This window comes from Mauremys mutica, chromosome 5, assembly GCF_020497125.1.
Source record: "Mauremys mutica isolate MM-2020 ecotype Southern chromosome 5, ASM2049712v1, whole genome shotgun sequence".
In the NCBI taxonomy this organism is placed as follows: domain Eukaryota; kingdom Metazoa; phylum Chordata; order Testudines; family Geoemydidae; genus Mauremys; species Mauremys mutica.
This window is the reverse complement of record NC_059076.1, coordinates 145,179,963-145,203,368: the sequence shown is the minus strand read 5'-3', so window position 1 is coordinate 145,203,368 and position 23,406 is coordinate 145,179,963. Positions and strand designations below refer to the sequence as shown.

Below are 23,406 nucleotides of genomic sequence, written 5' to 3'. Positions count from 1 at the left end.
AGCAATGTGCCAGGGTGCCAAGAAAAAAAAAAGGCCAGTGGAAATTTGGGCTGCAAACACAAAGGGGTCCCGTTGTAGAGCAGAGAGACACAGACAACAACCCTACTCCCTGCTAATGTTCCCAGACAACCTACAGAGCAAAGAGACTGTAACAGCCAGTGGAGAGCGTTGACTTTCCATGGGAACTGCCAACAAGGTGACAAATAATATTAATTGCGGTGATGGTTCCATTGTGATGTGGACACCTGTCCCCTAGAAATGGGACTGAGAGCCACCAACTCAATACATGTAGGACACCACTGAGCTCTCAGATGGGAACAACGTTTGGTCATTGTTGACATGGGACAGATCAGTGCCCTAGCAGGGAAATGTCCCTTTTTTATAAGATTATTAATATTAAAGTGAATATGGGCCCATGGTATTTGCCTAGCACGCAGCATGGCTTCTCTCTCTTGTATTTAATTCAAAGGCTACATGCAAGCCCAGCCTTAAACTCTGTGGCCTGAGGCTTTTCACCTTCCCAATTACAGAGCTTGCTGTCCATTTCCATATCTGGGCATATTCAAATGTGTTAACCAGCCTTTGTGAAACAGCTGCTTAAAGGAAACCATTTATCAAGCGTTCAGCTCACAGGGAAGGACAGAGAATGGCGGACAAAAATATTTATATGAATGTGAATATTGGAAAAGCACCTCTCCAGCCTCCGGGTAAGGACAACACATGCTGACTCCATTATACCAACTTGCCTTGTTTTCTTGGACTCCCAATTCTTGGCACTGGCTGGCCTGGGAAAACAGACCTACAGCTCAGCCGGGCTCTTGGAAAATTAAGCCCAGGAGGGAGCAGCAGCACGTGCAGTGGACAGGAGGGGTTTGGTCTGGTCTTCATCTTTCGTTCCTCACGGGAGGAGTGTGCAAGCTGCGCTCCCATCTCTCACTGAGACCCGAACCCCACCAGCTTATCCAAACAAACCAAACGCGTGCGGGAACTTTTCAAGAGCTGAGTCAGTTTATGGGGAGACGTGGGGTCAGTTCTCAGTTCATCGGAAGTGATTCTGTTCAATATCTTCATCAGTGATTTAGATAATGGCATAGAGAGGACACTTATAAAGTTTGCAGACAATACCAAGCTGGGAGGGGTTGCAAGTGCTTTGGAGGATAGGATTAAAATTCAAAATGATCTGGACAAACTGGAGAAATGGTCTGAAGTAAATAGAATGAAATTCAATAAATATGAATGCAAAGTCCTCCAAATGGGAAATGACTGCCTAGGAAGGAGTCCTGCGGAAAGGGATCTGGGGTCATAGTGGATCACAAGCTAAATATGAGTTAATAGTGTAACACTGTTGCAAAAAAAGCAAACATAATTCTGGGATGTATTAGCAGGAGTATTGTAAACGAGACACGAGAAGTAATTCTCCTGCTCTACTCCACTCTGATATGGTCCCAACAGGAGTATTATGTCCAGGGTTGGGTGCCACGTTTCAGGAAGGATGTGGACAAATTGGAGAAAGTCCAGAGAAGAGAAACAAAATGATTAGAGGTCTAGAAAACATGACTTATGAGGGAATATTGAAAAAATTGGGTTTGTTTAGTCTGGAGAAGAGAAGACTGAGAGGGGACATGATAATAGTTTTCAAGTGCATAAAAGGTTGTTACAAGAAGGAAGGAGAAAAATTGTTCTTCTTAACCTCTGACGATAGGACAAGAAGCAATGGGCTTAAATTGCAGCAAGAGAGGTTTAGGTTGGACATTAGGAAAAACTTCCTAACTGTCAGGGTGGTTAAGCACTGGAATAAATTGCCTGGGGAGGTTGTGGAAACCCATCATTGGGGATTTTTAAGAGACGGTGAGACAAACTTCTGTCAGGGAGGGTCTAGATAATCCTTAGTCCTGCCATGAGTGCAGGGCACTGGACTAGGTAACCTCTCAAGGTCCCTTCCAGTTCTGCGGTTCTATGATTCTGCCTCCCAGATTCACAGGAATTGCCTTACCAGGCAGGTCCATGGTCCTTCCAGCCCAGTGAGCTGCCCCTGATGGTGGCCAGTTCCAGATGCTTCAGGGAAAAGTGAAAGAAACCCCATAATGGGGCCGTTATGGGAAAAAGCTGCCCTGAGGGGACATTTCTGCCTAAGCCCACACAGGTAATGGTTGGGTGATGCCCCCGGAGGGTTTTTAATCCCTTATATTTAACTGTAGATATCCATCCAACTGCAAACCTTCTTCCAATTGTACGGAGCTCCTGGCCTCAACAATAGCTACATAAGCGCAATGTGGTTTTGGCTTTCTATCGACTGGGATGTCTCCTCACTAGTGAGGGTGAGCCTGGCAGTGCAGAGCTTAGATGGGCTTCAGCTCCCATGGAAATATTCCTCTTTTTCCCCACAAGCGAAACCTCCTGAGACGCCAGCTGCGCCATCTCGCAAGACCTCAGACATCCTCTGTGCCCGGCCCGTTGTTCTGAGTGTGGCTCTGGGCACCTCCCTCATTGCAGTGACCGTCATGTGTAAGTTCCACCCAAGCGCAATGTTCAATTCCAGGTGCTTGTTTCTAAACACAAGCAAAATGGATGTAATGTTTCTATTAATGGAAGGGGCAGGAGGGTGGCGATCCAGTCTCTCCGCAGCATCCATTCAGGTGGTGGTTCCCCACCAGGACAGACAACAACATCCACCTTGCTGAGCCGGGGAGATTTGGAGGTTCTTGGAGTGTTTCTATAGATACTTAGGGCCAGATTATGTCTGGCCCTATCATGGGTTTGCAGCTGGGGAGGGGAAATCATGCAAGGGCCAGTGTTTGGGGAGCACACGGCTGCTCTCTTGAGGTGTGTCTGTGGCTGCAGTTACCCCACAGGGGATGGAGAGGGCTAGCGAAATGGTGAGCCGCTGGCTCTGCCACACCTCTCTGCACGGCCCATGGACCTGGCTGGGCGTGCCAAGGACACGGGCTGTACCCCCCAAAGGAACAGTGTCATGTGCACTCGCAGAGTGGGGGTTCCAGGGAATATTCTGGGGTTCCCCCTGCCCAATGCGGACGTGAGGCTAAATGTCAGTGAGGCTCCTGGGGGGGGGATTTTCCTGATTCTGGTGTTCGTGTTGCACAGTTGGTAAAAATCTCTCATAGATTAGACAGCAAATCATTCCCCACCCGCCGAGAGTCTGTTCTCTTTCTCTGCTAATGAAGTGCTCTGACCCCTGACCATGTGATTCCTAGATTTCCAGGGACAGAAAAGGCTACAAGATGTGGACAAAGCAGTTCATACAATCAGAGCCTCTCTGCAGCCCAACACCACCTTGGACACCTCAAAGGAGCTGGACAGTAAGTGGGGGAGCAAGGTGTGCGCTTTCTGCCTTCTCTAGCACGGGGACTTCTCCGGTCCCCATCACCGCAGTCTCTGAGCGCCTGGCACCCTCTGATGTATTTATCCTCACAACACCCCTGGGAGACGGAGCCCATTGTACAGATGGGAACTGAGGCACCGAGAGGCTAAGGGTGTATCTACACTGCAGCTGGGGCCGAGCCTAACAGCCCAGGTAGTCAGATGTGTGAGCAGCATGGACATTGCAGGATCGGTGCCAAGCAGGCCGCAGGACTTCCTGGATAGAAATGAGCAAAGCCAGCTTAGTGCGAGTCCATCAGCTCTCAGCACGACTTGGTGTGTGGCCAGTTAGTATTTGAATCACACTCTTCATACAGGAAATTTAAATTCACTCAGGTTACTGGCCCTGCTTTTGTTTCATCATATAGACTCATAGAATATCAGGGTTGGAAGGGACCTCAGGAGATATCTAGTCCAACCCCTTGTTCAAAGCAGGACTAATCCCCCTCTGCAACTTGAGACCATTGCTCCTTGTTCTGTCTCCTTCCACCACTGAGAACAGTCTAGATCCATCCTCTTTGGAACACCCCTTCAGGTAGTTGAAGGTTTCTATTAAATCCCCCCTCATTCTTCTCTTCTGCAGACTAAATAAGCCCAGTTCCGTCATCCTCTCCTCGTAAGTCATGTGCCCCAGCTCCTTGATCATTTCCATTGCCCTCTGCTGAGCTCTCTCCAATTTGTCCACATCCTTTTTGTAGTGGGGGCCCCAAACTGGACGCAATACTCCAGGTGTGGCCTCACCAGTGCTGAATACAGGGGAATAATCACTTCCCCCGATCTGCTTGCAATGCCCCTACTTATACAGCCCAAAATGCCGTTAGCCTTCTTGGCAGCAAGGGCACACTGCTGACTCATATCCAGCTTCTCCTCCACTGTAACCCCAGGTCCTTTTCTGCAGAACTGCTGCTTAGCCAGACAGTCCCCAGCCTGTAGCAGTGCATGTGATTCTTCCGTCCTAAGTGCAAGACTCTGCACTTGTCCTTGTTGAACCTCATCAGGTTTCTTTTGGCCCAATCCTCCAATTTGTCTAGGTCACTCTGGACCCTATCCCTCCCCTCCCCAGACAGACATCATGGGTGATCCTGGAAATGTGCTAAAGGCAAACCCAGTTCTGTTGGTGTGAATAGGGATGATCTGTGTTTAATACAGCAGCAGCCACAGTGGGCTGAGTGCTGCACAGACCCGTAGGCAGCCCCAGTCCCTGCGGGAAGAGATCACAATCTGGGTCTTGAACTTTCACTTTCTGGGGCTCTGGGCATATCTCACACAACCAGAATCGCACTGACGGGATCAGAGCGCCCTCCAGCTGTCCAGCTGGCACTGGGCCGAGGAAACATTATTAACCTTCTGGCAAGTGACTGAGTGTAAAACCCGATATGTGGCTGAGATTTTTATGCCGCACATGAACAGGAGATGGGCCTGAACCAACACCCTGGTACTGACCAGACCTGAACGCTGGCGGGTTCCAAATCCAGGCCTGGATCCTGGTGCCATGGCTCAGGCCCAGGGACATTCCTGGAGCCCCAGTTTGTCTGCAGGCTGCAGGTGACCCACTCGGCGTTCCAGAGGCAGGAGGAAACGGGGGAGAGGCAGCACTGCTCATCTCCTTGTGCCCTGGGTTGACTGTGGGCTGTGGTTTAAGGCTAAGCATGGCTGTGTGGCTAGGGAGCTGGGCTGGGATTCAGGTACCTTGGTTTCAAATTCTCGGCACGTCTCCCTGCACCTCAGTTCCCCATCGGTAAAATCATCCTTTATTTCTCCCACCTCGCGTCTATTTTGGCTGTGAGCTGTTGAGAGCAGGGACTGTCCCCTCCTGTCCGTACAGCGCCTGGCACACAGGGGCCTGCAGGTGCTGCTCTACTGCATGTGCTGATAATCAAGTGTTCTGCATCTCCACTGACGTCGCTGTGACTTTCTTCTAGCTCTGCAGCTATTGGATGAAGTGCAGAAGAAGGGTAATGGCATTTTGGGTTGTAGAAGTAGGGGCATTTCCAGCAGATCGAGGGACGTGATCATTCCACTCTATTCAGCACTGGTGAGGCCTCATTTGGAGTATTGTGTCCAGTTTTGGGCCCCACACTACAAGAAGGATGTGGATAAATTGGAGACAGTCCAGCGGAGGGCAACAAAAATGATTAGGGGGCTGGAGCACATGACTTATGAGGAGAGGCTGAGGGAACTGAGATTGTTTAGCCTGCAGAAGAGAAGAATGAGGGGGGATTTGATAGCTGCTTTCAACTACCTGAAAGGGGGTTCCAAAGAGGATGGATCTAGACTGTTCTCAGTGGTAGAAGATGACAGAACAAGGAGTAATGGTCTCAAGTTGCAGTTTGGGAGGTTTAGGTTGGATATTAGGAAAAACTTTTTCACTAGTAGGGTGGTGAAGAACTGGAATGGGTTCCCTAGGGAGGTTTTTAAGGTCAGGCTTGACAAAGCCCTGGCTGGGATGATTTAGTTGGGTTTGGTCCTGCTTTGAGCAGGGGGTTGGACTAGATACCTCCTGAGGTCCCTTCCAACCCTGAGATTCTATGATTCTATGATTCTATGAAAGCCCAGCTGGGTAACGTCAGTGCAGCGTATGGAGAAATCCAGATCCGGCTGGATAATGTCAGTGCAGTGCGAGCAGCAGTTCAAGATCGCTGCAGTAAGTACTAGCTGCAGTGCTGGCTGGTGCCATTTCTGCTGGTGCTGAGGATGAACGGAGGATTTCAGGCTCCCAGGCTGACAACACAGCGACTTTCTCCAGCACTGAGTTCTCTTCCATTAAAAATCACCGGTGGCTACGCCTGTGCGCACACCATGGTGATCAGTGTGGAATTAAATTACACCCTAGGCCTCATTAGCCTAATGGGAGCACCCAGCTATCAGCTCTTTTTAGATTTCAGTGTATGGGGAGTAGCTTTCAGAACCATCCCTGAACCAGCGCCCCCTGCAGGGGTGTTGGAGGAGATGCCAAAGTGCAAAAGACCCCGGGCCGCCCGGGCTGCGGAGGTGGGGGGGGGTGGGCTGTGTGAAAGTAGAATGAATTATATTGTAAAAATAAGAATGGATTAAAGAAATGTTGTATGTACCTTTAAGCAGAAATAAGAAATATTGAAATACAGGTGCCAGGAAAAGAAACATTAGGCATAAACAATGGTGCTAATGGCGAAACATTAACAGAAGATGGGTAATAGTTAGTAAGGAAATAAGATATGCATGCCTAGCCCAGGTAAACTTATCTGATTCTGCTTCCTTTGTTACCTTGTTAAGTTCTCACCCTTTTATCTGTATAAATAAGATAGTTTGTGTCTTGCATGGTGCTCACATTATCTGGGTGTTATTAGCAGAGCGCTGTGCTAATAAAACAGAGTGGTCTGACAAACTGTGAGTCCTGAGTCTAACTTTGACAATTTGGAGGTTCCACCGAGATGGCAACCGTCTTCACTAGGGCTGTGTGATTCCTGACTGTTTTTGTAGGACGACCGTGGCAGCCGGCACCTGGGCATTTGGCCCGAGCGGTCCTCCACCAGAACAGAAAGGTGCACGACCACAGTGAAGTCTACGCCATTGAACCTGTTGGTTCCCACTCTGTTCTGGTAGGGATCCCGGGATCTGACATCAGGAATCTGGTCAGGTAATTATTTCTGTGTTTTGTCTGGACTGAGGACTGTTCTGTCTCTGTGTCTATCCGTCTTCCTGTGGAGTGTTTGAGTCTGGGTGCCATCTCCGTCCGGGGATCGGCCAACCAAGGGGTTCCTGTCCCTGCGGTCTGAGTGAGTGGAATCTGCACAATTGCAGCCGCACCACACTTTGGGTAAATCCCTGGGTGTGAAAGCAAGGGCAATTGAGGCAGTAGCCTGTGGGCTCCTTTTGTGTGTTGCACTGGGCATTGCTCTCACAAACCCGAATTTCCTTCTTGTGTGATTGGTGTGTGAAGTCCTCCTGTATGGGTAACCAGACGTCTAAGTCGGGACAGTTCCCTAAATGAACGCCGGCTCATTTTATGTATTTAGGATGGGTCCAGACTCCTGTAAGAAGGGTCCAGACTCCTGTACATTTCTGGAAAAATGGTCTAGGCTAACTCAGGGGGATCCCAAAACTCAGTGGCCACTGTTAAAATCTTGGAACAAGACTGAGTGGACGTCTTAAAGGACAAACTCGGCCAACCTAAAACTAAATTGGCTAAAGAAGAGGTTAATTGTTTCATTCAGTGGTGGGAAGAGGCAAATCGTAGCTGGACAAAATAAAAAAACTCGCCTCTCTCAAATATTCAAATAATAAGTTGAAAGCTTTATTAAAAGCCTCCTCTCCCACCACCAGACCGAGCGCTCCCCTTTACCCCGTTCTCAAAAACCCACCCTGGATCGATCCAACCCCCTTAATACTCCCATCTCATTGTAAAAAGGACAAAAAGCCCCTTGTTCTGTTCCCCTTTGTTGTCTGCCTCAAAAACTGACTCTTTAGTGTTCCACTACCAATTCAGCAAAGCCCCCACCCTTCCTGGTCCCTTTCCTTGAACATTTATTTCAAAATTGTGAAGTGACCACAATATCACTCACAAACGGTTCATTGGAAAAAAAAAAAGAGCAGGATCAGGCCCAGAAAAGCAGGCAAGCAACAGATAAAGAAACTGAAAAACAGGTTGGAAGCCCTATGGGCATAGTGTAAGGAGTAAGAAAAGCAGTAAGTGCAGGCATGAACCCCTGGAACACATGAACCCCTGGAACAATACTTAAAATGGTGAAATCTGAGGTGATAAAGGTATTATTTTGGGAGATAAACAAGTGATTTATGGAAAGAGAGTGAAAAGTTAACTCTACAAAGGCTGGAGAGAATTAAGCAGTTAAACTTTGTGAAAATGTTAAAAAGGACCATGTTAAAGAGAGAATTCTTGGTTTCTTTGCAGCCATTCTGAAGGGAAAATGGGCCCTTTTCCAAAAGAGTGCCTGTAAATAATCCAAATATATATAGAGCTATGTAAAAAAAGAAAGAAAAAAAAAAGTGTAAAGGAATGTTAAGGAAAAGAAAATGTGTATGTATCTATTTGTCTGTGAAAATATGTAAAGTTCTAAAAATCTAATCCAGCACATCTGGTTTGTAAAACTCCTGTTTTGTAGGTGTAAGATAAATTGGTTTTGTTTTTGTTTTTAATGCCACTAAAAATTCATTTGACTCTTAATTCAAAGTTGCAAAACTGACAGACCTTTTTGCAAGACACAGGTAATTAGTGTTGTTTGGCTTTGGGATTTAGCATTTGACCCTTAAGGGGTAACTTGATTCTTTATAAAATTTAAAATGTTTTTTAAATAAAAACCAAGTCATGGCTGCAATAGGGCAGTCAAAATCAGGAGACTAGGGAGAGATTCTGGAGTCTTTTTGTCTGGTTGGTTGTTGTTGGGGGTTTTTTTGTGTAACAATAGCAGATAAGAGCTGTAGTGAAAGAATAAAAAAAAAATTTAACAGTGCCCCTCTGAAGCAACAGCAGAGGTGAGGTGCACAAAACAAAAAGAAGCAATGTTAAAAATACAGAGCCTTAAAATGGCTCTGTGTAATCAGACTGTCACTTTTGATAAGGGTACATGAAAACTCTGTAAGAAAAAAGAAACAGTTACATTGTATGTAAAAATTGATATGGCTAATGTTTAAAAAAAAAAGTTGTAGTATAGAAGGAATGTGCTTTTTCCCTAGGACATGTGCAGTGTATATTGTAAAAAGGGGTAAAAGAAATACAAATGAAATATGCTACTGAATTAAAATCCTATTAGGGCTCCAAAAAGAGCCGCAATAGACTGTTTTCTTTTTCAGATCTGTGTGTGTTTTGTAAGCAGGAGTTGAAAGTGGAAAGAAATCAAAACTCTGGTGGAAGTTGATTGTGTCCCTTTTAAAAGACAGAGTCTCTGAGCTCTGCTGATGGCTTTGAATCCAAAAGCCAAGCCTGTGTTGAAGCAAATTACCTAACTGATAAAGGAAGGTGAAAACTGCCAGCACAAAAGAAATTGCCTAAATAAAAGACATGGTATAACAAGATCCCTTTAAGAGATTTGATGCTAAATGTTATTGTTAATATTAAACATTGAAATAAATTTAATGTTAGTAAGTACCCCGGTAACAACGTATAGTGTGTATGATTTTTGGAAAAATCCTTTAAGGTAATATGGTAATGATGCTTCTCAGCTATTACCTGTGAATAAACTTAAAGCTTAACACAGCAGGAAAAACATTACAAACTTGGTCTGCTATATAAGAAGAAAAACTTGAGGTACACCACCTCATGAATTTAATAACTAAACAGTGAAATAATTTCCCCATAACCCTTAAAAAGTAAAATCCATTAAAACCTGGCCTGCCTATATTAAAAAAAAAAAAACCCCACAGGAAAATATGGGGTAATTCCTCTGTTTTCCCTGCAATCAGCAAGGGTATTTGTAAAAGAAAGGAATATTTTAAGCAACAATCAATGCCACCCTGAAAGGGGTAGAAAAATGTTATTTTCGTCTTTCAGAAAATCAGAAAAAGCTAATACCAGCTACAGAACAACCTATTACAAAAACAAATAAGTTAAAAAAAAAAACACAACATACTGCAATAGCTATGGAATGTACTAAAATGCAGATATTTAGAACATAAGATGTTTTGGGTAATATCAGAAAATATTAAGGTTTTAATACATCTGTTAAAGCAAAGAAAAAAATAATTGTTTAATACCTATCAATATAACTGGATGCAGTATGTCTCCAGTACGGTAAGACAAAATTTGTTAAGTGAAGAAATTGTTAAAATTGCACACCAACAGGCTCTGGAAGCAAAGAGATGGAAAGTTAGCCCACTCCACAGATTGCACCTGGGATCCTTCTGGCTACCTCAAACCTCAAGCCAGTGGGCTGGGGAGGAAGGGAAACTATTGGACACTAAAGGTTGTACCAAGTGAACTCCTCAAAAGTGGGTATGCTTATCCATGCCTGTTGCTCCAAAGCCCTGTAGTAAAGACATCTCACTAGGATCCTGTATGTGGAATAAAATTAATAATTAGACCAAAGTATTGTATAATGGGCAATGTGTGTGTTAATTCTTGGAAAGAAGTGTTTTAAAAGAATAAAAGTGTTAGCAACCCACCAGTAGACAAATGTACATGTAATGTAAGTACTGTGTTTACCAATAATCACATTTACTATTTGCCACAACCAAAAAGTCTCAGCTTACTGTAAGCACTGATTTAGCTGAGTTCTCTATCAGTCTTGGCATTAAATGGCAAACAGTTACCAATTATCTGTTTAAAAAGGTAACATAGTTCCTAAAAACAAACAAACAAAACAATGTGGGAAACAGAACCATTCATATTATCTGGATGGACTCCCACAACTACTGGCATACTAATGTTACTACCCCTAATTGTTTTTGGTTTTAAATTGTGTGTTTAACTGAAATGTTTAAAATATGCTGGTGAATAAAACAAATGTATGCAAAGCTAGAGCCTCAGGCCCAAATCACCTCCCAGTATTTTTACTACATAAGAAGTGACACTGGCGATTGATAATCTTAGTGTCAAAAGGGGGATATGTAGGAGCTGGACTTTATAATGTATAATTTGATTTCATCCTGCTAGCCATCCTTTTTGAATAGCAGAAAGAAATGACCCTCTGGGACTATAAGATTCTGTTTTCCCATATGCATTACAAATTGGGCCCTCTCTAACTCTTTGTTTTAAGATTTAGGTAGTAAGAGACAGGATTCTCTATTGTGTCTATGTTAAGTAAATTAGAGAAACATTGAAGGCCTGGGTCTCAATGTAAATTGTCTTGGTTATTAATTGTAAAACTTAGCAAGGTTTAATTTGCAATGCCTTTTTGCTCGATATAAAATACTACTGTTTGTATTCTCAATCTGTTTGTGTGAATGAGGAATGAATGCATCAGGAAAAGATAAGGTGTGAAGGCCATTGTTATAGCCAGAGTCAAGGAAAGAAGCAAAAAGACTTAGAGTATCAAAGAATCATCAGGCACTGCTTACTACCCAGACGGCTGTTAAACTGTCTGGCATCCGCAGCATGGATACATGCTTTGCCGTGTAAGAATGCACCACCCCCAGCGAACCAATCATCACCTCAGGACCACGCAGAGTCAATTTTGACTCCAGAAGATGATGTAGAGGAACAGCCTGCAATACCTTACAATCTACGTTCTCGTAAGGGTTGCCAGAAGCAGACGACTACCTAAAGCAAGGCCCAAGAAAAAGCAGTAGTGAGCCTACCGCCTGCTGCCTGGTGGACATAAAACTGTGACTACAGTTCCCTCAGTTGAGGTTGTCAGAACCAGAAGGGCCCTGCCTCCAACATGTGGTGCCTGTTCCTCGGCTGTTGGTGTCTGAAGGTCTGGGGAGTCCACAATGACAATTCTTTTATCCAGCAGCAAGTATGGATAGCTCAGACCCTTAATATTTCTAAATGCTGGGTCTGCAGCCACATCCCAGCCCACTCTCAAACTGATGTTCCTGTCCTGGCTATCCCACTCAATTCCCCAGACCTCACTGGAGGACCTTGTCCGTTTAACACAATATGGAACAGTAATGACACCTGCGAAGATACTATTGGCAGTTCCTTTAACCCACTTGGGGGAGTAATACATCAGGCAAAAAAAAAAAGGCTCCTGAGGTTAAAAGAAGTAGTTAAAATAATGGCAAATAAAACTGGAGAAAGTTTAAGAGCCCTGGCCAAAGAAACAGGGGCAATCCGACAGGTGGCCTCCAAAACCATCAGGCATTGTACATAGTGCTGGCGGCCAAAGGAGGGACCTGTGCTCTCATTGGAAAACAATGTTGTGTGTTTATACCTGACGATACCAATGACGTAATAGATCGCGCTAGCCACTTAGAACAAATCGCATATCTTCCCCATGAAGAGCCGAGTTCTTTATGGAAGTGGCTAAGTAACCTGTTCAATTTCTCTGGCATAGGAAACTGGTTGTTTCAGGGAGCCCTGACTATCCTGTTTGGAATCCTAATAATTTTTGTATGTTTTCAGTTAGTCTCCTGTTGTACCCAAAATTGTGTAAGGCATGCCACTCAGGTGACTGCCCCAGAACAGAGTGCTAATATGATGATTTTGAATATTGCTGATGAACAAAGAGATAAAGAACGGTTAATATGTGGAACCCCGTAAAATTTTGGTCATGGCGTGAGCTTGACCAAAAGGAGGGATTGTGAAAGTAGAATGAATTATATTGTAAAAATAAGAATGGATTAAAGAAATGTTGTATGTACCTTTAAGCAGAAATAAGAAATATTGAAATACAGGTGCCAGGAAAAGAAACATTAGGCATAAACAATGGTGCTAATGGCGAAACATTAACAGAAGATGGGTAATAGTTAGTAAGGAAATAAGATATGCATGCCTAGCCCAGGTAAACTTATCTGATTCTGCTTCCTTTGTTACCTTGTTAAGTTCTCACCCTTTTATCTGTATAAATAAGATAGTTTGTGTCTTGCATGGTGCTCACATTATCTGGGTGTTATTAGCAGAGTGCTGTGCTAATAAAACAGAGTGGTCTGACAAACTGTGAGTCCTGAGTCTAACTTTGACAGCTGGAAAAGTGGGGCTTCTTCTGCTCCGGGTGTTCGGCGGTAATTTGGCGATGGGGGACCCCCACCACCAAAGACTCCAGGCCCCCTGAATCCTCTGGGTGACCCTGAAATGACCCAAGACCTTCATCACTGAATATATTTGATACAGAACCAGGGGATGTTCCACTTTGCGCAGCTACATTCCCCCTCCTGAATTCCCCCTGCCAGCTCAGCTGCACAGTGAGTCTCCCCTTTCCCATTACAGCCGTACTGCTCTGCACTGCCTTGCCTGGACTCCTCCAATGGCCGGCGGACGACGGTCACAGCCGACGCCCAGCGCGCACCGGTGCCTTTACCGGGGGCCTTGGCAGAGACGCTTCAGGCCGACCTTGGAGGACACAATGGTGCAACACCCTCGAGTAGTGGAGAAGCAGTTGCGGGCGACGGTGAGGACCAGTCCTGTGGATAAGGTAGGAACAGTCCAGTGGTGTGGACTTTTGCCCGAGCCTGGAGATGCCCTGTCATTGTAATTCCCGTTAGACGATAGAGCGTCTGTGACGTTATTGATATAAATGGGGACCATATAGAACATGGGTTGCAACCAAGGTCCTGTAGTGGCACCAAATCTTAAGTGAAGGGGGTCATATAAGGTGTCTAAGACCAGGTTCTGGGTTGCTGGTTATGATTATGCTGTCTGTATGTCTGTGTATCATTTTGTAGTTGAAGTTATAAGTATTGGCTCTGTACTGTCTGTATTTTGTATTATGCTCTGCTTCTGGGGAAGATCCCAGACAAGCTGATGTTAGCCCTGCCTAGCTGGCTTGATGGCCCATTAAGGGCCATCGGCTACACAATTGACCCATGGAGAGAAGGCAGACACGCCTTGTGACTCAGCAAAGTATGCAGGGACTGGCCCATGTGACTCCAGGCTCCATTTTGCTGTAATTTTCCACAGTGAAGACAAAGGGATTCTTACACCTGGAAAAGTCTATATAAGGCTAATGCCTCATCTCCATCTTGTCTTCAATCCTGCTTCTGACCTCTGGAGGGACTTTGCTACAAACTGAAGCTCTACACAAGGGACTGATTGACCCATCCCAGCGGGGGATGTTCCAGAGACTCAATTTGAACCTGCAGTTTACTCCAGCACTGCTGCAAGCCTGAACTAAGAACTTTGCCATTACTGTATGTAATTGATTCCATTTAACCAATTCTACCTCTCATCTCTACCTTTTTCCCTTTGTAAATAAACCTTTAGATTTTAGATTCTAAAGGATTGGCAACAGCGTGATTTGTGGGTAAGATCTGATGTGTATATTGACCTGGGTCTGGGGCTTGGTCCTTTGGGATCAAGGGAACCTTTTTCTTTTATTGGGGTGTTGGTTTTCATAACCATTCATCCCCAGGACGAGTGCACTGGTGGTGATGCTGGGAGACTGGAGTGTCTAAGGAAATTGCTTGTGTGACTTGTGGTTAGCCAGTGGGGTGAGACCAAAGTCCTTTTTGTCTGGCTGGTTTGGTTTGCCTTAGAGGTGGAAAAACCCCAGCCTAGGGCTGTGACTGCCCAGTTTAAGCAATTGGTCCTGATTTGGCACTCTCAGTTGGGTCCCGCCAGAATCGCTCCGTCACAGTGGCGTAGTCGTGCTTGGATCCACAGAACCAGGTCAATTAAGCTTTGGGTCAGAACCCCACGCTATCCAAAATTTTAATGTGGGATTGAAAGTTTGGTGGGTTAAAGGTCAGTGACCATGAGACAGAAAGCATCAGCAAAAGGAAGGAAACTGCAAGCCTTGAGAGACAGCCTGCAGTTTGATTATGAGCAAAAACTGGCAGAAATTCGAATGGAAGAGAAGCAAGTCGTGGCCCAGCTGGAGAAAGAGGCGGCTGAGAGAAAGAGAGAGGCGGATGAGAGAAAGAGAGAGGCAGCTGAGAGAAAGAGAGAGGCTGCTAAGAGAGAAGAAAAAGCTCGTAAGGGACGTCTGGAGCTGCTGGCTGCTGAGGAGGAGACTCACAAAATACAACAAGAAACTGCTAGACTCCAGCTCCAAGTCAAAAAAGCAATGGAAGAACGGCAGAGACTGTATCCTCTGGAAAATCCAGTTTATAACTGTGTTGATATGTGGTATTACTCTGGGCAGTTCTCTGTGTTTAACCCGTTTTGCTATGGCTATGGAGAGGGGAATTCTAACCTGGTGGGAAAGAGCTGTTTGTCTGTGCAAATAAGCAGTGTGTCTGGGAATGAAGTTTCTGAATGTCTGTCTGATGTCTCAGAAGGAAATCTGGAGTTAGATCAAGAGCAGAAAGATCTCATTGGGGAGGAAAATGTTTCTCAGGTTAAATCCCTAACTGAGGAAGGAGAGGGTAAATTTGTAATGGGTAATGGATTGGTGGCTAGTGCAGCTTGTAGAAGTAAACCTGAAATGGGTAACTGTGATTTGCTAAAAGTAGCTCAGTGTAGTGAAAAGAGCAGCAGCTTATCTGTTGGGAGAGGCAATGTGCCTGGTAGGGAAAGTTTGGAGGAGCCTAGGCAGCCTTGTGAGCTGAGGGCTTTGTCTAATCAGCAGTTTGGGAAGGGAGGGATAGTGGAAAATAAGTGTCCATATCCCTTACCTGTGTCCTGTGTGGAGAAATGTGACAGTGGAAGGAATGTGCCTGTGTCTGTCAGGAGTATTGACTTGCCTATGAAGGAAGCTACCCCAGTCTCCAAGCAGTTGTCTGTGAACAGCCATGTGTGCTGGGACAAGGGAAATGAAATCCCAAGCTGTGTGTCTGGTGAAGGAGAATGTGTCTCCGGCTCTTCTGTGTCTGTGGAGCAGACAGAAGGGGCCTTTCAGCCTGTGATGGGTGAGGGTGATTCAGTTGTCTCGGAGTTGGTTGTAAATACAGCTAAAGCCCAGGAAGGGAATAGTCCTGAGTTTGTGTCTGCTGGGGAGAATGGCACTGTAACTAGGTTGCATCCAGTTAGTGTCATAGCAAGGTCCCAGAGAACAGACAATTCTGGTGCTTGTAGTTTGCCAGTTGCTAATGTGTGGTTGGAAAGGGGTGTAGCAACTCTGTCTGATCAGGGTGATACCCTAGCCAGGGCACAAGGAGAGCATGAAGGTGATTTAATTGTGTTACCTACTGACAGTTTGACAACTTGTAGCAAGAAGGAAAAGATTCCTGAACTTGTTCATGGCCAAGGGAAGGAGACTGCTTCTGACCTGTTATCTAGAAAGTCTGTAGGTTTGCCTAAAAGGGGATTGTGTAGAAATCCGCCTGTTGGGCCTAAGGTGATTCTGAATGTAAGTGAGACCCAGAAAGCATCTGTGGTTGCTCAGGGAAGTGTTCCTGTAGAGCAAGCCCTAGGTGGAGAGGGGAGGGGCAGAATTTCTGAGAGGGGTGAATTGCTGCTTAGAGAAGCTCCTAGGGAAAGGAATCCTCATGGTAGCCTGTGCAAGCAGTTTACTGCAACTGAAGGGTGTAAAAGTGATTTAATCAAGAAAGTTTCAGTTCCTAACAGCCAGAAATTTTCTGTTGTGAATGGATCCCCTGACTTTCCTTTTGAGAGATCCAGTGTGGGCAGCTTTGAAAAGGTCTCAGGTGGAGTAGAAGCTGTTAAGGAAGTTGAGCGGCCCTATAACCACAAGGCGTTGTGTGGCCAGCTTGTTGGGGAGACAATGGTGTTGGGACAGGAATGTCTCCATGCTGAATCTGTAAGTGAGCAGTCTGTGCTTCAGGATCGGAGGACAGATTCAGTTACTGATGTTTCAAAGCAGAACAGCTTTATGGCTGAATGCTTGAGGAGGCAGGGGAGAGCAAGCCTGCTCTCACCCTCAGACCCTTTGAATTGGTGTGGTATCTCTGTAAGACAAAGTCCAGCCGTGGAATCCATAGCAGCTAAGAAGTTAAAAGCTAGTGTCTGTGTTGATGCGAATTACTTGGCTGGCAGGGAGAAGAAGGTCTTGCTAATAGCTGTTAGCTCAGAGGGCCCACCCCATCAGCCAGTGAATTCTGTTAAGCAAGAGAAATCAGGGTTTAATCCAGAAGGAAAGAGAAGACTGAATTTTGCAAAGGGAAGCCACAGGTTAACCCTAAAATGCCCAAACTCCAATGGTATTGAGCCAAGGGTGGGGCATGACAAACATAATTGTAAATGGACACTTGCAATGAATTTGTTGTTATTGCTAATGCTAATTTTTGTAACTAATGTGTTGCTATTGCCAAGAACTGTAACAATGTACAATGTGCCTAATCTTTTGGAAAATCCCTTAAACATGTTGAAAGGAATACATGAAAACACACTTTATGTTAAAGGGCCTTGCTATACTGATGTTTCACAGTTAATGCCTGTAAACAGTGTTGGAACTTTTCACAGGGGAAAATACATTCCAGACCTAATGGGCTGTATGAAAGGGGAAACTGAGGCACACTACCATATTGCTTTCATGGCTAAATGCCAAGAGTCCTGTACTATGAACAACATCAATATCTACATTGGTTTAATGTTAATTGGGTTCAAAACATTGGCCAACGCTGGTATGGATAAAGTAGCTGTTTTCTTTAGCTCTTGGCAAGATCGCATGAAACATACAGGAACCATGCTGCAAAAGCTAACCAAGTTATACCTTGAGTTTGTAGAGAGATTCATTCATGTTATTGAACATGACTTTGATAAACCATTTCGGTTATACACTGGTACGGCCTCTAGCCCAACACTAGCTGTAGTGAGACAGACCCAAGGAAAGGGGGCTCTTGGGATGCAGTCAGCGATGTTTTGTCATCCCTTCCTGCATCAATTTTGCGTTGGGGGTGTGACGTTATTGATATAAATGGGGACCATATAGAACATGGGTTGCAACCAAGGTCCTGTAGTGGCACCAAATCTTAAGTGAAGGGGGTCATATAAGGTGTCTAAGACCAGGTTCTGGGTTGCTGGTTATGATTATGCTGTCTGTATGTCTGTGTATCATTTTGTAGTTGAAGTTATAAGTATTGGCTCTGTACTGTCTGTATTTTGTATTATGCTCTGCTTCTGGGGAAGATCCCAGACAAGCTGATGTTAGCCCTGCCTAGCTGGCTTGATGGCCCATTAAGGGCCATCGGCTACACAATTGACCCATGGAGAGAAGGCAGACACGCCTTGTGACTCAGCAAAGTATGCAGGGACTGGCCCATGTGACTCCAGGCTCCATTTTGCTGTAATTTTCCACAGTGAAGACAAAGGGATTCTTACACCTGGAAAAGTCTATATAAGGCTAATGCCTCATCTCCATCTTGTCTTCAATCCTGCTTCTGACCTCTGGAGGGACTTTGCTACAAACTGAAGCTCTACACAAGGGACTGATTGACCCATCCCAGCGGGGGATGTTCCAGAGACTCAATTTGAACCTGCAGTTTACTCCAGCACTGCTGCAAGCCTGAACTAAGAACTTTGCCATTACTGTATGTAATTGATTCCATTTAACCAATTCTACCTCTCATCTCTACCTTTTTCCCTTTGTAAATAAACCTTTAGATTTTAGATTCTAAAGGATTGGCAACAGCGTGATTTGTGGGTAAGATCTGATGTGTATATTGACCTGGGTCTGGGGCTTGGTCCTTTGGGATCAAGGGAACCTTTTTCTTTTATTGGGGTGTTGGTTTTCATAACCATTCACCCCCAGGACGAGTGCACTGGTGGTGATGCTGGGAGACTGGAGTGTCTAAGGAAATTGCTTGTGTGACTTGTGGTTAGCCAGTGGGGTGAGACCAAAGTCCTTTTTGTCTGGCTGGTTTGGTTTGCCTTAGAGGTGGAAAAACCCCAGCCTAGGGCTGTGACTGCCCAGTTTAAGCAATTGGTCCTGATTTGGCACTCTCAGTTGGGTCCCGCCAGAATCGCTCCGTCACAGCGTCCTATAATGGGTCAAGGGCATGCCCATGGTATGAGGCAGGGACAGAGTACGGCCGGCAGGGCAAGGTGTACGCCCTTAGAATGCTTTCTAGTTTGTATGGAGAGCTCTTGTAAAAATCCCCCATCATATGCCCCAGAGCTGCACTGGGAGGAGAACTGTCCGTGGGGACGTCTGTCTCTATTGGGCTCACGCCATCTGAACTTATTGACTGTGCAGCAAGATAAGATGCATCGTGGTAATAGGAAATAAAGGCCTTGGTGTGTGTGCGTGTGTGTATACCAGCATGAGTGACTGTTACCGGAAGACGCCCAGAGTACCCTGTGAAGCAAAATCTTGTGACCAGGACTACTCTAACGCAAGCCCGGTAACTAGTGGATCTTTAGGAGATCCGACCCACGGTGGGCTGACTCGGCCTGTCATCATCCGGCGAGGAAGCTACCTGGGTCTAGGAGCGTGTGAACCCATCTTCCCTCCCCTTTCCTTTCTGTGTGGGCTACTGACAGTCTGATCATCTCACTGGATGCAATCAGAGTAAGCGGCGCCGTCTCCCAGAGACTAGCCGACGCTCTTTGCTGAAGGGAGGTGTAGGAGAGTCATGATCATCCTTGTTAGTCTCTCCTGTGTGAGTGCCCTGTAGGGAGGGATCCTTAGTTTATGAGCCGCTAGCACGGACAGGGCACCCTCCCTGTGTGTGTAAGTGGAAAATGGGGGAGGGACAGTCTAAACATTCCACCTCACCCCTAAGGGTACCCCAGCATATTACATGTACGTACATTATGGTCCTAAAACCTGCAGGTATTTAGAGAATTGGAATCTTCACACGCATGAAGATCGATCTAAACAATGCCCATTAGAAGGTACCTTCAATCTAGATAAGATCATACATCTCAGAGGAGCTTTTAATCACCAAAGAAAAGCCTCTGACACAGTGTGAGCAATTTGTCTAGGAACGGGTTAATTTGAAATTCAGCTTGGCCCAGAGATAAAGAGAAATTTGCTCTGCGTTCAAGGTCAAGAATCAACGCAGACTATGCTAAGTACAAAGAAAAACTGCTTTTGGCCCCAGCTGGCTGTGGAAATAGAGACAGAGGTAAACCAAAGGCAGTACAAGTTACAGAACTGAGATTTCATTTGCAAAGCTTAACTGTCCAGTGAGATCCAACTGTGTGCCTTTGTGACCCCAGAGCCAGTGTGGCTTGGAGACACTGGAGAAGCCACAGGCAGCTGACCTGAACTGGAATCTCTGAAAGAGACACCGCAGGAGATTCCAGGGTGTAAAAGAACAGCCCTCCCAAGAGCAGAAGCATGTTGGAAATTCTGGACAAGCTGTATACAGGATAATCTCCCGTCCACCTATTCCCCTTCTCTGAACGTTATACACAGACGTGGCCAGTCTGGACATGTATGAGTATTAAAGTGGCTTAGGGCTTGGGGCATTCATATTTTTCCTGAGTGATGTGGGAGCGTTCCCAACACTCTCCATTGTTGTTTTATTATTTTTAATGAAGCTTTAAAATTTGGTTATATGGTATGTTTTCTTTATCTTCCCCCAACGGACTGCAGTGTCAGCCTGATCACCTGACATGAGGGATAAATTGGTAACAGAAATTTGTCACAGTTTGGTGAGCAATTGAGAATGGGGGAGCCCTACAGAATTTACACCATCTATCTGTTTTACCCTTGTTATTTTATGTTTGCTTTGTTTGGTACTGTTCGTGTTATATGTTAAGGATTGCATAATTAAAGGTGAGCCCTAATAGAATAAGGAAACACTATCTGGTTTTGGTGCACTATCTGGTTCTGGTTCTGTTCTGCTCTCCGGTTACTGTTGTTTTTCTGCTCTGTTCATTTGGGCGTTAGGTGTGTGGGTGGAACTGAACTTCTCGTTCGTAATTCCTCAGGGTGGAAGCCATGTGTGCGATGAAGCTCTGAGGTTGTATTGAGATCCTTCTGTCCCGTCCCCTGTAACGGACAGTGTAATAGAAGTAGAAAAATCTTTCTTAGCCCGTAATTCCCTCTGCTCTCTGTGTAATTTTCTTTTCTGTTTAAATGTCCGCAGACAGATGGGTGGGCCTCTGGATAAACCCTCTAAGGATAGCCCTTTGGATTATGTGTTAAGTAAATGGCCTTTACCCAATGGGCCATGTATTTTTGCCCAGGTGGCAAGCCTCACAAGGGAGGACTCGGGTAGACTTGTGAGTAAAAATGTTTTAGGGAAAAGACCAGAAGTTTGGGGGCTAGTTGAGAAGCCCACCCTCCGAGCTAAACTGGTAGTGGAACAAGTTGATGCCCATGGAAGGGACGGTTCAGCGAGAAAAGCAAGATTGTGCCCAGGTGGGCAGGCAACAGACAGAGAGATTGGAGAACAGGTTGGAAACTTTTGAGGGTGTAGTGGAAGGAAGGAGTAAGTAAGTATAAGCATGGGGATTTCAAATACTCAGGAGGATATTTGGAATGGTGATTTGAATTGATAAGTGGCTGTTGGGAGACAAGCAAGTGATTTAAGGGAAACAAGCAAGTGATTTAAGAAAGCACTGAAGAGTTAACTCTGTAGTTGCTGGAGGGAACAGCAGTTAAACTTTGTAAAAATGCTAAAGAGGAAAGTTCTTGGTGTCTTTAAAATGTTTGTAAATAGATTCAGGCAAAAAAAATTATTAGATTGCAATCATTTGGCTATAAACAATTTCGTTGAATTAGCTGAAGAATGTATACAGTGCTATGTAATTGAAATTGTATTAGGCTCTAAAGGCACTATAAGTGGTGATGTTTTCTTTCAGTGTTTAAAAGCAGGAGTTAAAAGTAAAAAGCAAGCCAGAAAGCATCTGTATTAATGCAAATTATCTAACTGATAAGATAGAAGCCACTGATACCTGGGCTGCCTATGAAACACATACAAGAAAATATGGGGTAATTCCCCTGTTTTGTCTAAAATCAACAAGGGTATTTGTATATTTTAAGCGATGATTGACTGCCCAGAAGGGGTAGACCTCTGTTTTTGTCTTTCAGATAATCAAAGAAAACTGATGCCAGCTGAACAGCATTCAACGTACCATGCATTTACTGGCACAATAGAAATTATGTTTTGTGTTCTATGTTCTGTCTTGTGGTGTTTGTCTCGTGGCCAGAATTGTTGTGTTTAATATTTTCATGGGATGGGATGGTTTGGAATCAAGCAGAACTGTTGAATTGAAATGCAGATACTTGTTTTGTTCAACTTAGAATACAAAGTGTTTGGATACATCAGGAAAATGTGATATACTAAAGTCTAATACATTTCCTTAAGTAAGAAAAAGAAACTTCATTGGCTAGATCTTTTAATTAAAAATTGTTATTAAAATTTGCATACCAACAGTCTTTGGAAGCAAGGACATGAAAAGTTAACCAACTCCCCATATTGTACATGGGATCCTTCTGGCTACCTCAGACTTCTAGCCAGAGGGCTGGGGATGGTGGGAAGCTATTGGACTAGAGGTTGTATTGAATAAACTCATCAAAGTGGGTGTGCTTGTCCTGGCTTGTTGTTCCAAAGCTCTGTAATAAGGTTATTTTAGTAGAAGGGCATATATGGCATTGTAGCAGGGTGGCCCCTGCTCCTGCCCTGAGGGGTTTAAAAGTGGCCTGGCACGGCTTGAGAGCTGCTGCTCTAAAAGCTGGGCTGATTGAGGGAGTGGCTGCAGGTGAGGCCACGCCCCAAACTGAGCCACAGCTGGCCCCTATAAAAGGCCAGGGAAGCCAGAAGCCAGACAGTCTCTCTCTGCCTTCAGAGAGAGACAGGCCTAGCTGCAAGGAGCTAAAGACTGGAGACCTGAGTGAAGCAGGGCTGGGGAAAGGCTGAGGAGCTGGGGAGCTCCAGCCTAGAAAGCCCCAGGCTGCGGCCTAGCAGTGGGCCAACTGGTATTGGGGGTTGCAGAGGGCAGCCCAGGGGTAGGCCAAAGCAGCAGGTCCAAACCCCTTTGCCTGTGATGAGTAGGCTGATCCTGCAGTCTGCCCCAGGGAGCGGGGCTAGACGATGACTGGCAGTAGCCATACACTGAGGCAAGGTGGGGATAGACGGTGAGGGCTCCCTGAGGAGGGGAGACCCAGAGAGAAAGGGGTTACTGCTAGGGGGCAGCACCCCATGTGAAAGGGCACCGGGTCCAGGGAGGGACATGGGGGCCTGAAGACAGGTGGATCACCGGCCTGCAGAGGGCGCTCCAGTGCTGGACAGAGCTAATTCCCAGAGTCACCAGCAGGAGGCGCCGCTGGGGTGAGTCCCAACCCGTTACAGGCATACATTAAATAATCAGACTAACGTACTGTATAACGGCAATGTGTATGTGTTCATTGTTAACAAAAGGTGTATAAGTAAAAAGTAAAAGTTAACTTTGTTGGTTAAAAGAAGCCAAGAAGGGGAGAAGGAAAAAGAACGAGTTAACTGAAAAAAAAATAGCTAGCAAGCTCAGAATAAAAATAAGACACTGGCCCCAGTCAAGGACACCGCTCACAGCTAAGACTTGGCTAACAACCAAAAAGGGGGGGGGGCTTGAACGTGCCCAAACAGCTGTAAAATCTGCAAAACATTGCCAGGCACTAATGAAATGTGGTAGGTTTCTTTTTTCACAGGTAAAAAAGCGCTACC

At 45.3% G+C, this 23,406-nt stretch overlaps 1 long non-coding RNA gene across 1 annotated transcript in view; it reads left to right on the top strand.

Moving 5' to 3' along the window:
• Positions 1-23,406, top strand: part of LOC123371059 — a 136,145-nt gene that overhangs the window by 38,539 nt on the left and 74,200 nt on the right. The window lies entirely within an intron of this gene.